At 38.0% G+C, this 11,504-nt stretch overlaps 1 pseudogene; it reads left to right on the top strand.

The window, feature by feature from the left end:
- Nucleotides 1–3,656: 3,656 nt before the first annotated feature.
- LOC138845108 (U6 spliceosomal RNA) lies at nt 3,657–3,724 on the top strand (annotated as a pseudogene).
- Nucleotides 3,725–11,504: the final 7,780 nt, after the last annotated feature.

Genomic DNA, 11,504 nt, shown 5'->3' on the forward strand with positions numbered 1-11,504 from the left:
TTCTGTTATATATCAGTCTTCAATTCCCATGAATAGACTCACAAATGAGAAAACATGCATGCATAGAAAAGTTTTGTACCATAAATTATCTCTAGATGGTAAACTAATATATCACACAAAAGAAAAATCATGAGTGTAATGGAATTGGGAAACCCTTTGCTATAAGGCAGATTTCCAGAAAGCTTAGCAAGATTACAGAAAAGTCTCTGAAAATGTAACATGTCTGAAAGATTTGTTGGCATCACAAACTGGAGGATAGCTCAAGTGCATGTGTTTTTGTGCCTGGCATCCAAATTGATATCTCTTTTTCTTTGATGAATTCCTTGTTTATTTATTTAGCAGATTTAGAGACAAAGGATTCCTGTCCATTGATTTACTACTATATGCCCACAATTGCCATGGTAAGGTCTATGGCAAAAACTGAGTGCTGGGGGCTGTGAATCTGATTCATCACTGATAACATTGAAGACATTGGTTCCTGGTTCTTATGCTGCTATGCATGGAAATGTTTCTCTAATTTCATTTTCAAATAGTTCATTGTTAATATAAAGAAATGCTTCTAATTTTTAAAATTTCATTGAAATAATTTGTGCTTAATGTGTCCTAGTCATGCATTATTACAGGGTGTAGTGCAATATTTGCACACATTTATGCAGTAAAAAGTGATCAAGCTAAGCAACTACAGTTTTATTAAGTTTTTAAAGAGTTATTTATTTGAAAGACAGAGTTACAGAGAGAAGTAGCAGCAGAGAGAGAGAGAGGTCTTCCTCTGCTGGTTCACTCCCCAGATGGCCACAATGGCCGGAGCTCTGCCAATCTGATGCCAGGAACCAGGAGCTTCTTCCAGATCTCCCACTTGGGTGCAGGGACCCAAGGACTTGGGCCATCTTCTACTGCTTTCCCAGGCCATAGCAGAGAGTTGGATCAGAAGAGGAGCAGCCAGGACTAGAACTGGTACCCACATGGGATGCTGGTGCTTCAGGCCAGGGTGTTAGCCCACTGTGCCACAATGCTGACCCCCAAGCAACTACAGTTTCTAATTCTTCTCCATGATTTGAGACTACCAGCTCCTCTCCTTCAGTTCTTTACACAGAACCTAATATGGTTGAATGTAGTCATCTCATTATATTATGGAACACCAGAAGTTCTTTCTGCCTCTTTGATTTTTGATACCTATTATCCAATCCCCCTCTATCCCTAGCTGCTTCCCTTCTCAGCCTCTAGTAATCACAGTTCTGTGTTCAGATCCATTATTTTCTTTCACTTCCACATGTGACAAGGACCAGGTGACATTTGTGTTCCTGCTTCTGGCTTATTTCAATTAATTTAATAATATTTTGTTCTTTTTTTGTATCTAAAAGAGGTTGCCCTGTCCATTGTTTTTCACTGATGGACAGCTAGATTGGTTTCAAATCCTGGCTGCAGTGAACTGTGTTATAGTGGCTGTGTTATGGGAAAATTGCTGTATCTTTGATATGCTCTCCTCCTTTCCTTCTAATAAAATTTCCTTATTCTATATAGCCAAGAGCAAGATAACTCTCACATGGTAGGTCAATTTTTATCTTAGTTTAATTTTTGTTATTTATTTGAAAGAGTTACAATAGAGGTAGAGACACAGAGAGGTCCTCCATTAGCTGGTTCACTCTACAGATGACTACAAAGGCCAGAGTTATGCCATTCTGAAACCTGGAGACAGGAGCTTCCTCTGGGTCTCCCACATGGGTGCATGGGCCCAAGGACTTGGGCCATCTTCTACTGCTATCCCAGGAGATAGCAGAGAGCTGTATTGGAAGAAGAGCAGCTGGAACTAGAACTGGCACCCAAATGGGATGCTGGCCCTTCAGGCCAGGGCTTTAACTCACTGCACAACAGCGCCGGCCCCAATTTTTATCCTTTTTAAGGAATGACCATACTGTTCTGCATAACATCTGTACTAACTTGTGTTTTCACCCACCATATATGACGGTTTTCTTTTCCCATGTGCTCTCTAGCATTTGTTATTTTTTATCAGTTTGGCATAAAAATGATATAGTATTGTTCATGTTTTTGTGTATTTTGAAATCAGTTAATTTGTTTATTAAATCTTTATTATTTGAAAGGTGGATTTAGAGAGAGAGGGAAAGACAGAGATAGCTTTCATCTGCTGGCTCACACCCCAGAGAGTTTCAACAGTTGAGCCTGGGGCATACTGGAGTCAGGAGCTTCATCCAAGTCTCCCACATGAGTGGCAAGGACCCAAGTCCTTCGTCCATCTTCTCCTGGTTTCCCAGGTGTTTAGCAGTGAGCTAAATTGGAAGTGGAGATTCCTAAACTCAAAGTGGAACTCAGATGTTATGCTGGCCTCACAGATTGCAGCTTTCCCCACTTGGCCACAATGCCAGCCCCTCTATCAATTTAATTCCTCAAAAATAGCTCAGTAATGTTGGCATCTATCTCATTTTGTTTTTTCTCTGTTATTATTCAACTTATTGATGTCTTATTTTTGTTCACATTATTCCTCTCAATTGCTCTACCTGAGGTGAGTAGGGCTGCTGTGTTGCTTAAATGAAGTGTATGCTTTAGATTACTCATTTACTGAGTGCATGTCATTCACATAGCACTTCACTGAAGTTCTACTATGTCCCAAATCCTCTTCTAGGCACAGAATTTAGACCACTTTTCTCTTAGGCCCAGATCTTGCCTTTAACATACTACTAGGAATTTAGTAGCTCATGAAATCTGCAGACTGCATAAATGAATGAATATTTTGAGGGCTGTGTTTTTGTGGAGGAACTTCATAGGAGACCGAAGGAATAAAATAAATCAAAAGCATCCACAGTATATAGAATGTATACTATTTTACAAGTCACAGAGAAGAGGAAGAAGAAGGAAAGTAGTAAGACTAGAAAGTTTGTGGCAAGACTAACAGGCGCTGGTCAAGAACTTAATAAGCACATTAGGAAAGCAGTAAGGTTTCTTTTTTTTTTTTTGAGGAAAAGTTTTTATTTCTAGTGATGAAATTGGCTACAGAACATTATGAAAGTTTAAAAATACAAAGAGAAATTGTCTATAATTAATAGATTCAAAATTTGACAATCAGTGAATATCATCATTAGTCATTACCAACAAAGATTCAAAATTTGACAATCAGTGAATATCATCATTAGTCATTACCAACAACAGTTATTGATTTGAAAGGCAGAGTGACAGGAAGAGGGAACCACTGTTTCACTCCCCAAACACTTGCAATAGCCAAAGCTTGACCAAGCCAAAACCAGGAAGTGGGAATTCATTCTGGATGTCCCATTTGGGTGCAGGGACCCAAGCACTTCTGCCATCCTCCATCTCCTCCCAGGGTGCACACTAGCAGAAACTTGCCTCAAAGCAGAGAAGCTACCACTCAAGCCAGGCATTTGTATATGGGTTGTGGGTGCGTGGTGGTGATAGCAAGCCCTCATAGATAAAAAAAAAAGACAAAGTTATTTCTATGCCAAGGAAATTACTCTGTAGTCTTTCTCTTATAAACTACGTATTGCTGAACCTAGATAATTTTTCCTTTATTTAACAATGACATGAAAATGTCAGTTGAGTTGGCTTTCCTGAAGACCTTGTTTCTTGAATATTAGTGGCTAGCTGAGATAAATTCTTTTCATCTCTTTCTCGCTTCGGCAGCACATGTGCTCGCTTCGGCAGCACATATACTAAAATTGGAACGATACAGAGAAGACTAGCATGCCCCTGCGCAGTAAGGTTTCTTTACCTCCCTGTAGACTCTGCTCTCCAGAGGTGAACAGGGTCCTCTAAACCCACTTGCTGCACACACAAACACCTGAGTGTTGTATTCTCCCACAGGTGTTGGAGACTGATATGGTGTTCTGATTTATATTTACATAATGGCTAGTGACATCGGGCATATTCACATGTTTTGACCATTTACATTTCTTCTGAGAAATGTCTATTCAGATGTTTCTTCACTGTATTTTTTTGAGTTTTTCCAATTCATGTAAATGTTCTGGAAATCTGTAAACATTCAGAGTTTTAATTTTTCCTGCCATCTGTTCATTGTATCTACACTCTGATGTTTATTTTGTTGTGAAGAAGTATCTTAGTTGGATATACTCAAATGTCTCTGTTTTTATTTTTGTGACTATTGCTATTGGAATCTTACCCAAAAGCTATTGTCTGTTGACAATATTTAGAGTTTCCCTATGTTTACTTGGGTTTGGGTCTTATGATTACATTTTCATTCACTGTGAGTTCACTTTCACATAGTGTAAGAGATGTTGGAGTCTCTTTTCAGGCTTCTACATATGGATAATCAAGTTCCTCTGCACCACTTGTGAAAGAGATTCTTCTTTCTCCAGTTCATTTTAGTTCCTTTGTTAAATATGAGTTGCTGGTAGAAATTTGGGTTTATTTCTATGCTACCAAGTCTTTTCCATTGAACTATGTGTCTGTTATTATATCAGTGCTAACACTTCTTCCTTTTTTTTTTTTGCAGTTTATTTATTTGAAAGGCAGAGTTACAGAGAGGTAGAGGCAGAGAGAGAGAGAGGTCTTCCATCCACTGGTTTACTCCCCAAATGGCCACAATGGCCGGAGCTCTGTTGATCTGAATCCAAGTGTCAGGAGCTTCTTCCAGGTCTCTATGCAGGTGCAGGGGCCCAAAGACTTTGGCCATTTTCTACTTTTTTCTCAGGCTATACCAGAGAGGGGTATAAGAAGTGGAGCAGCTGGGAAACATACTGGCACCCATATGAGATGCCGGCACTGCAGACGGTGACTTTACCTGCTTTGTCATAGTGCTGACCCCTGTAATATGTCTTAAAATATGGTGTGATGTCTCCAGCTTTTTTTTGCTTTATAATATTGCTTTAGATGTTAAGCATCTCTCATGTTTCTATGTGAATTTTAGCATCATTTTTTCTAGCTCTGAGAACATCGTTGGTATGTTGATTGGGATTGCATTGAATTTGCAAATTGCTTTTGGTAATATGGATATTTTGGTATTATTCTTCCCATTCACAAACATAAGTTTTCTGTGAGACTGTCAAAAAGCCTTGACAAAAATTGGAATTTATTACACAAAAATTCATCACTTTTTGGGATCATTTAAATCCATAATTTTGCACTAATATTTGATAAATAATTAAAGACTTTGAGCATTTTAGTAGGAGAAATTAAAATATTTATCAATTTATTCAAATATTGTTTAGATGTGATATTCAAATATTGTTTAGAGCCATTGTCTGTATTCCCTCTAAATTAGGATCTTTTTGCTTTTTGCCTGTTAAACTTGTCCCTTGACTCAACAACCCTTTTTAATGTAATGTAAACTGAAAATGTCATTTCATAAGCTAAAAAAAATGACAAAGAAGGAAAAAGAAGGGAGGGAGGTTGAGTATATAATTATGTTCTCCGAATTTTTTCTATAAAACATATTGAATCATTTAAAAGCTAATTAAAATTAAACTCAAAATTGGACCATTATGACCAATATTTAAAACAAGTGATTAAAAACTGTAGATGTCTTCAATTTTGATTATCATTCTTATTTAGAATATCTGAAAGAAATCCGGTTTCTCACTTTAAAATATACCAGTGTGTTAGAATTCAGTATTAAATGACTTTGTTTAAAAGTGTTATTTAATCTATTGCTTTAAGTAGTAATACTATGGCCATTGTAAAACAAAATCCTTATCATTTTTCATAAAACAGAAAGGGCCTTTAAAACATCATCACTAAAAATATTAAGAGACCTAAAATATAACATTCTTAAAACCCAAGTGATACCATTCAAAATTTTCAAATATGCAGGGATAGTTCGTGTCAAGTAACTAAATAATTGTGAAGTGTATATATGGAATAGCTTCTATAAATTCTTTTGGCAAGGGCTGGCACTGTGGCATAGTGGGTGAGGCTGCCACCTGCAGTGCTGGTATTCCATAGGGGCATCAGTTCAAGACCTGGCTGCTCCACTTCCTATCCAGCTCTCTGCTACGGCCTGGGAAAGCATTATAAAATGGTGCAAGTCCTTGGGCCCCTGCACCTGCATAGGAGACCAGGAAGAGGCTCCTGGCTCCTGCCTTCCAGTTGGCACAGCTCCAGTCATGGAGGCCAACTGTGGAGTGAACCAGTGAATGGAAGACCACTCTCTCTGCCTGTCCTTCTCTCTCTGTGTAATTCTGACTTTCAAATAATATAAATAAATCTTCAAAAAATTCTTTTGGCAAATAGATGAAGCTACTTGTTATACATTTCAAATAAATAGCAAACATACTAGAAAAATATATTGAATAAAATTTAAGCAACTCATAGCTATACACAGAAATTTCTCACCATAACAACATAGCAACCACTAAATTTCCAAATTCAATTTTCCACAACTTAGAATCTTTAACTCCGGAAGGAGTACAAAATTGACAGAACAGTGGCCTATGTATCAGGATACCTAATGCTAATACAGAATTATCCCTGCCACAACTTACCTATGTGACCTTGAACAGTTCACTTTATTTCTCTGGGCTTGGCATTTAGCATCCTCATAAGATAAAGGAGGCTTGGATAAGATCAGTTGTACTCTATCTTGAGACTTCAATGATCTCTCAGTTTCCAAACAGACACCTTAAGGGAAAGTAAACCTTTAGATCAAAGCTTACATTTTTAAATATAAATATATTTTAAACTGTTTCTACAACTAGTACAAAACAACACATTCAAATGTGTACCATGCCACTTTTCAATATTTGGGAATAATTAATGCATCATTTTAGAGCATTGTCTTGAGGCCAGTGCTGTGGTGTACCTAGTAAAGCCACTGCATGCAGTGGGGGCATCCCATATGGAGGCCGGTTCAAGTCCAGGCTGCTCCACTTTCCATTCAGCTGTCTGCTATAGCCTGGGAGAGCAGTAGGAAGTTGGCCCAAGTCCTTGGGCCCCTGAATCTGCATGGGAGACCCTGAAGAGGTCCTGGCTCCTGGTTTCAGATTGACATATCTCTGACCTTTTAGGCCATCTGGGGAGTGAACCAGCAGATGGAGGACCTCTCTCTCTCTCTCTCTTCCTCTTGTTCAATATCTGTGTAACTCTGACTTCCAAATAAATAAATAAATAAATCTTTTAAAAAATCAAAAGAATATTGTCTGGCACACAGTGAACCACTAAGTACAAGATATTATTAGTAATATTAGATTGAAATGTTGAAATAAACTAGGCAATAAGCCTTAAGATGCAAATTAATACCAAGAAATATAATCTCAAATTTCTGTGTTCAACAAGGTAGTCTCTTTTCACTACTAACTTTATACTAAATAAGATATTTTGATATTTTGTTGAGTAAATTTATCGGGGGCCAGCGCCGTGGCTCACTTGGTTAATTCTCCACCTGTGGTGCTGGTATCCCTTATGGGCAAAATGTTCTAGTCCTGGTTGCTCCTCTTTCAGTCCAGCTTTCTGCTATGGCCCGGGAAGGCAGTAGAGGATGGCCCAAGTGCTTGGGCCCTGCACCCGGATGGGAGACCAGGAGAAAGCACCTGACTCCTGGCTTTGGATGGGCACAGCTCCAACTGTGGCAGCCATTTGGGGACTGAACCAATGGAAGGAAGACCTTTCTGATTTCTCACTGTATATAACTCTACCTGTCAAATAAAAAAATTATTAGTTTTTCATTAAAACTTCAGTATTGAAAAAGTTCTAAAATCCCTCTAATTCTAAATGTCTGTGACTGCTAACTCATTAGCACATATTGCATTCTTTACATCTGGGTAATCATGACAATTCACTTTTAAATGATTAACAGATCTGCTGTTATATATAAATACATGCTTTTCCGAAAATCATACAATAAGCAGGCTACATACTTTACTTCAAGTAAAACTGCCATATCCAGTCCTACAATTGTAAATAAGACAGTTTCAATTGTTCAGCATTATCAATTATAAATTCCAATCGTGTAGCAATACTCATAAGAATTTAGGGGGCCGATGCTGTGGAGTAGCAAGTAGAGCTGTGGCTTGCAGTGCTGACATTCCAATTGGGTGCCAGTTCAAGTCCTGGCTACTCAAATTACTATCCATCTTTTTAGGCAAGTAAGACTTACTATCCAGCAGTAGAGGATGGCCCAGGCCCTTGGGCTCCTGCACCTGCATAGGAGACCCAAAAGAAGCTGCTGGCTCCTGGCTTTGGATTGGCAGAGCTCCAGCCATTGTGGCCAAATGGGGAGTGAACCAGCGGTTGGAAGACTGCTCTCTCTCTCTCTCTCTCCTTCTCTGTGTAACTCTGACTTTCAAGTAAAATAAATGAATCTTTTTTAAAAAAGGATGAAATAAAAAGGAAGATGAAGATTACAAAATTGTTTAATTTTTTTATAGGAGTGTCAATTTGTAAAGTCAACAACAGGAGTCACTGTGCACTTACTCCTCATGTAGGATCTCTGTCCTTAATGTGCTGTACACTGAGGCTTAATGCTATAACGAGTACTCAAACAGTATATTTCACTTTGTGTTTCTATGGGGGTGCAAACGATTGAAATCTTTACTTAATGTACACTAAACTGATCTTCTGTAAAAAAAAAAAAAAAGTAATTATCAATTCCCAACTTGACTCTCACTGGGATTAAACATGACAATAGGTCTGATCTGATTTCATCATCATTTAAAAAATCATCTATTATTTTTCACTTTATGTTTCTGTGTAGGAGCAAACTGTTGAAATCCTTACTTAAGGTATACTAAGCTGATCTTCTGTATATTAAGATAATTGAAAATGAATCTTGATGTGAATGGAAGGGGAGAGGGAGTGGGAAAGGGGAGGGTTGTGGGTGGGAGGGATGGTATGGGGGGGAAAGCCATTGTAACCCATGAGTCGTACTTTGGAAATTTATATTCATTAAATAAAAGATAAAAATTTTTTTTAATAAATATAAAGTACAGCTTTTGGATTACAGTGCCTTCCCCTCCCCCAAAACATCCCTCCCACCCATAATCCCCCTATTTCCTGCTTCCTCTCCCATCCCAGAAGATTACAAAATTGTATGAAGGACATTTGTACAGTAAACAAATATACTGATTTCCAATGCAATATTTGAATACTTGAAGCAGGAACCCTAAGTACTTCTTTGCCAAAATAGCATGTTTTGTCCAGTGTAAAACCCATTTGCCATCCCAATACACAAAGGGATTTGGGGCAATAAGGAAAAAAGAAGTCCACACATGCAGAAATTTTAAGCAAAACAAAATAGAGAATGTATTTAGTTTCATGAAAATCACACAAGAATTAATAGTATTCCACCCATTTCCAACAAATATTTTTAACTTTAATGAATGAATGAATTTTCAGTTACATAGCAGAAAACTTCTACCCTCTCCCATAAAACTGAAAAAGAAACTTTTTAAAAGTAAAAACTGATGAAAGAATTCTGCAATACATGTTAATGTTAAGTAGCCCAGCAGAGTTTATTTAGAAATACAAACACACACACAGAAAATAAATACATTAAAATCTTACTGAATAGTCCAGTAATAGTTCAGGATCCAATATGTGTGCAAAAGATTCTGGATTTCCCAGTCACTTTGTATAGGAAATGATGTGCTTTGCTATGTAGCATGTACCTTTAGATTCCTGAACACCTCCACTTTGCTTCTTACCCTGAGTCCCAGCAAATACAGGAACACAGCTGTTGAGTCATTCATTTTCTGGATTTGGGAATATCAAAGAATTAATGAGTATAGAAAGTTGTACAGCAAAGACCAAGAATATCCAAGGGAGGTCAGGAAAATCAATTGAACAAGTCAAAATACTATGAATGTATACTGAATGCTCTGTTTTTAATATGTCTTACTTACCTAAAAAGACATGAGGGCTATTGCTCTCTCTCTTAATACAACTAAGGAGAAGATATCACCAATGCTCAAGAAAAATGAATACACAGCAGAGCTAATACAAAATCCCAAAATTCCAATATAGAAAAACTGGATATGCACTCCTTACACACACCCTGAAGTGGCAATGAAGTAGAACAAATCTAAAAATAGAAAAAATTCTTTTTTTAAAAGATTTATTTATTTATTTGAAAGTCAGAGTTGCAAAGAGAGAGGCAGAGAAGAGAGAGGGGTCTTCCATCCACTGGTTCTCTCCCCAGTTGGCTGCAATGGCCAGAGTTGTGCCAATCCAAAGCCAGGAGCAAGGAGCTTCTTCCAGGTCTCCCACATGGGTGCAGGGGCCCAGGACTTGGGCCATCTTCTACTGCTTTCCCAGGCTTTAGCAGAGATCTGGATCCATATGAGCTGCCAGCACTGCAAGTGGTGGCTCTACCCACTATGCCACACCACTGGCCCTGAAAATTCTTGTCAAATTAAGAACATTTAACCTTTGTTTTAGAATGAATTATTAAAATATCTAAACTGGGGGAATACATAATTTCTTTCTTTAGAAATCAGAAGAGAAAAAGAACACTTCAAGCCTACTGTGACACCACACAGAAGGAATGGAGAATCATGACCTCAATTAGCCTAGGGACAGAATAAAAGGGAGGGAAATAGGAACAACAGAATTAAGATGAATAAGCTTTGACAGCTGAGGGAATCTGAATGTAAAGAAAAGGCATGCAGTTAACTGAAACAATAGAGATAAGTCTGAGAGGAAAAAACATTGTTAAGTCATATTAATGGGGCCAGAGCTGTGACTTAGTAAAGTAAAAAAAAAAAAAATCTAAAATTTGTTTTTAGATTATATAATTAAAAAAGTTTAAAAAAAGATGTTCAATCTTAAGTCTCTACAGCATAAGGTATACATCAATTTTCCCAGGTTCTATTTGCATTTATTAACAAAGTTTCATGGGTATAATCACTAAAGTGGCTCCAATAAGTCTTTTTATAAAAATTATTTTTTATTTTGACAGGCAGAGTGGACAGTGAGAGAGACAGAGAGAAAGGTCTTCCTTTTTCTGTTGGTTTACCCCCTAGTGACCGCTGCCGCCAGTGTGCTGCGGCTGGCACATGGCGCTGATCCAAAGCCAGGAGCCAAGTGCTTCCTCCTGGTCTCCCATGCAGGTACGGGGCCCAAGCACTTTGGCCATCCTCCATTGCACTCCTGGGCCATAGCAGAGAGCTGGACTGGAAGAGGAGCAACTGGGACAGAATCTGGCTCTCCCAGCAGGACTAGAACTCAGTGTGCCTGCACCGCTGGTGGAGGATTAGCTTATTGAGCCATGGAGCCTGCCTCCAATAAATCTTAACCTGGGATGCAACTAAATTTAACAAGGATACTCAATAGGAATTTTAGAAGAATTCCAAAATATGTATCAGAATAAAAATAAATACTTTACTTGGTACATATCATTTTAACTATACTATTGTCTAAATTTCCAAATGTCAGATGTACTAAAAAAATCCCCAAAGCAGCAGAGTTGGTCCGACATGATGAGGAATAAAATAAAGAAAATGAGAATTCGCAGATCCCAGATTAAAATAACCAAGAAGGCCCAATAAAAGAAAACTCAATGTCTTCATACACTAACATTTATTACC

This window comes from Oryctolagus cuniculus, chromosome 13 (assembly GCF_964237555.1).
Source record: "Oryctolagus cuniculus chromosome 13, mOryCun1.1, whole genome shotgun sequence".
Lineage (NCBI taxonomy): Eukaryota > Metazoa > Chordata > Mammalia > Lagomorpha > Leporidae > Oryctolagus > Oryctolagus cuniculus.